This window comes from Piliocolobus tephrosceles, chromosome 11 (assembly GCF_002776525.5).
Source record: "Piliocolobus tephrosceles isolate RC106 chromosome 11, ASM277652v3, whole genome shotgun sequence".
Classification (NCBI taxonomy): domain Eukaryota; kingdom Metazoa; phylum Chordata; class Mammalia; order Primates; family Cercopithecidae; genus Piliocolobus; species Piliocolobus tephrosceles.
In genome coordinates this window covers 106,149,478-106,153,375 of record NC_045444.1, presented here as the reverse complement: position 1 = coordinate 106,153,375, position 3,898 = coordinate 106,149,478, and the positions used below count along the sequence as shown (strand labels likewise).

General features: G+C 39.9%; 1 pseudogene; it reads right to left on the bottom strand.

Moving 5' to 3' along the window:
• Positions 1–1,799: 1,799 nt before the first annotated feature.
• Positions 1,800–3,644, bottom strand: LOC111545713 (annotated as a pseudogene).
• Positions 3,645–3,898: the final 254 nt, after the last annotated feature.

Below are 3,898 nucleotides of genomic sequence, written 5' to 3'. Positions count from 1 at the left end.
GGCACAAGAACGTCTTTAATAACCATAAGATGGCTGGCCGTTAAATCCTTTTCAAGAATTGAAGCTTTTGCTGTCTCGCTGCTTTTCAGTCAAATTACAGGGAATAATGTCTTGGATGATTAGGTCTGTGATGAAACTGGTTATAGAAGCCATTTCAGAACCCACAGTGGTTCCCACTTAAATCTAAACACGAAGACCTGCCGCAGATACTCTATCTAAAACTATTTCAACGTGTTATGCTCTTCTGCACATGTCAATATTCTCTCCTTCGCAAAGGTAATCAATAACTAAGGAGAAAAAAAAAAGCAGATATTGGTGAAAAAACATATTAGGCAATCCTTGGCTATGTAAAATACTGCTTCAGTGCGGCAACCTTCAGTTGTATTTGCTGGCTTTGTTATCTGTGTAAGCTGTCCTCTGAACTATTTTTGTTCTGTGTTTACTTTTGAAATTGAATTTTTTTCATTCTAAAGTGCACTGAGGATGCCACTGTAGACAATCCAAGCTCATGCAGCATAGAGTTAAGATTTGATAACCATCTGGTTTAGTTTGATCATTCGAGGCCATCAAATCAGTTCTTTTAGTCGCAAATGACCATTTGTGGGTCTGAGGGCATCCCACATAGCTCTGAAAAATCAATCATGTTAACTGGATAATAGGCAAACTCCCAAAGCCCTGTGTACAGTAAAGTCCTCTCCTAGTTATTGTTAACAGGCTTGAACTATTACCAATGAGTCACCACCGACTTTTGTCTTAATTCATACCTTACTCTAAGAAGAGTTTTCCAAGGCAAACTTTACACGCTATGATTTGGATCACAACAACCAAACAAAATAACTAGGTCGGGTGGTATTTTCCTTTATTGAATATCAACGTGTTTTTTAATTTACTGTATGAAGAAAGCTACGGCAGGTACAATATTTAGGAAATGCTAAGCAACTTGCTCCATAACGCTTGAAGCAACTGGTTTCTGCCCTCAACGTACAAGGGCTCTCCTTCCACACCCATGAGCCCTGGGGAGAGAAACAAATTCAATGGTAACCACATCCTACTTACTTTGGCAAGTGGGATTACTCTCTACTGGAACCGTTAATAACCCCTTTCCAGGGTTTTTTCCTGCCCTGAATTCACTGCAGATTGGGTATAATAAAGAGGATAGGAAAGGGCAAGTAAACTCCTTTAATACCATGTCTGAGAGGCCGCTACACCCTGGAGAGTGAGCCAGTGTCTATGGTAACTAGCCCCCTCTCCAGCTGCGTGTGAGTTGCTAAAAACAGACATCTTTAGAAGTACGAAATAAGCTAAGAAATGTAGATGTGCTTTGTAAAAGATGAAGCAGATAAATGTTTGTCGTCCCTGTTACTTTGATAAATGTAAATGCAAAAATTCTCAAATGCCCTTAGTGATGAACAAGACGTTCACTCACAGGAGACCTAAAATGAGACCCAGGAACTGCTAATGCTCTCCTCTACCTGCTCAGGTTTCAGTTCTTCCCATGAAAGCCTCAGTTTGCAGGGAAGTTTTTTTTCCCCCTTCTTTGGACATCCCCAGCTGCCTGAATGTGCTCACTTGTAGGGCACTCTGTGACTGAGGGGAGCCAAGGATAAAAGGAAAAATGGTATTATCAAGGACACAGATCAAGAAGGAAAATCTACCAACTTCTACGTGACCAGTAAGAGAGTAGTGGGAATATGCCAATAGTGTGGTGGTAAATGGTTTTTGGCGGGTGTTTTGGGAGGCGGGGACAGAGTTTAATGTTTTGGTTTTTTTTTTTAATTTTTTATAAATATGCTAAAGATTCATGCAGTGCTGCCAGCAGTGGACGTCAGCCTGGGCCACGTGGCTGCATACTCCTTTGCAACTGGCCCTGTGATGGCAGAACCTTTCATTGCACCTTTATTGTTTACTACAACCCTGGCATTATCTTCAAAATAAAGAAACAAGCCATCTTTTCTCTGGCATGACTTCTATTGTCACATGACCACTGCTGGATGCACCTTCCTTCTGAGCTCTGGCTTGTCTTACTGACCATGGCCATCACCATGTTACCCACACCAGCAGAAAGTTCCGCTGTCCCTTGGTCTCATTCACAGAGATGACATACAGATTTTTCACCTCTGTGTGGTCTGCACACTTGATCACATTTCCTACAAGAAGACCCAGGGAAATCCAGAACTTCACATAGGAGGACCTACCACATCCTCACACTTCAACATCTTCAGAAAGAGCATTGGTAAATATTTAACAATTGCTCTCTGGGAAAAAATGAATGCATACATAGACATACAGCATGTAGATGTTTGATATAAATCTTACCAATATAAAGGATCTATAGCACCCAATTTACAGATAATAACAAATTATACTCTTTATTATAAACTCCATATAGCCAATAGATCCTCACACAAGGCTTTGTTAATTTTTGCAAAATTCTTGTATCTGTACTCAATCGATGGTTGGAACAGATAAATGAGTGTGGTTACAACATGAATGTTGGTTAATATTTTCCTTTACATTAATAAGAAAAAAGAAAGTGAGATAATAAAGATGTGTATCAGTATTTTCACTTGCTCTTCAATGACATGAGTGATTGCTTGCTGAATCAGATGATAATTTCAAATACCAGGAGAATTTCCAAAGCTTTTTTTACTATTCACAATGTAACAGTTATGGACATGACACAATTTTACGTTTAATATGCATTATTCACATCTTCTCCATCACTTTCTTAAGTCTAGGTAATCAATAAGACAATAAATCAAGCCCTGATTTGTACCATTTGCAGATTTCCAAAGTGCAAATGTTCCTACCAAGGTTGATTCCAAGCTACCATTTTGATGTCATGGACCACAGAATTGGGAAGAAATGTGCAATAGCACACTGTGATATACTGTTTCCACCATACTGATAAAATGGGTAGAAATAACCTCATGATCATAGAGAACAGTAAAAAGGTAGTAGAATAAATAGGAAGTAATGAGTTTTGAGAATGTATTGCCTTTTTCATGTAATTTACTTAATTGTAAGTTTACACAATTTAATTTTTAAGAATGGCTGTGTTTAACAATTGGCTTGCAAATTTCCTGAAAATTTGACAATCAGCTCTCATGAGCTGGTATGAGCCACTCCAGGACACCACAGGAAAATGCCCAAAACACACCTGTGTGGGCTGGGAATTTTTGAGAGGCTGAGCATTTGAGGCATTCATATACCTGGATTTTAGATTTTAGGGAAGTTGCCTAATTATGAGCCTAAGTTCTTGAAGTGGTGGTTAGGATGTGCAGAAGCCCATCTGAGCTTCTGGCCAAGCTCCTGGCCAAGCTTTGAAGGCTCCTCCTAGATGTCATTGTTAATCTTCATGTATGATCTTTCTAGTCCAACTAATTATACCTATTTTGTTTTGTTCTGAATATCACCCATTTGACAAGTAGGTTTACCAAACCTAGCCTTCTCCAAAGCACATCCTGTGCCTGAAGTCTGATAAGCTTGGCTCCACCATGAACCAACCATCAGCTGATAAATCACAGGAAGATGACTGGCCAGGGGAAGGCTGAAGGATACCTGAATAATTTCATGATAATCATCTGGAAGATACATTCCAGATCTAGGAAGAGGAGGCAGGAAAAGAAAGATTGCTGGACCATGTTTGCGTGCAATAGTATGCCTGGTAAGAAGAGGGAGGAGACAGTGAGCAGTCACATGGGTTGGTACCCAGACTCTTAATTTAGGGTTTGGTGAAATCTTGCTACCACTCCTTTGCCCCTATTGCTTAGGGGAAATCCAAACATCAAAATCACCTAAAGTCAGAGGTATCTTATTTGGTGCACTTGAAGGTTGACATGGTTCTCCTGTAAGGTCCAATCACCCTTGGGTCAGAAAAGCATTGAAGTAGAGGGCT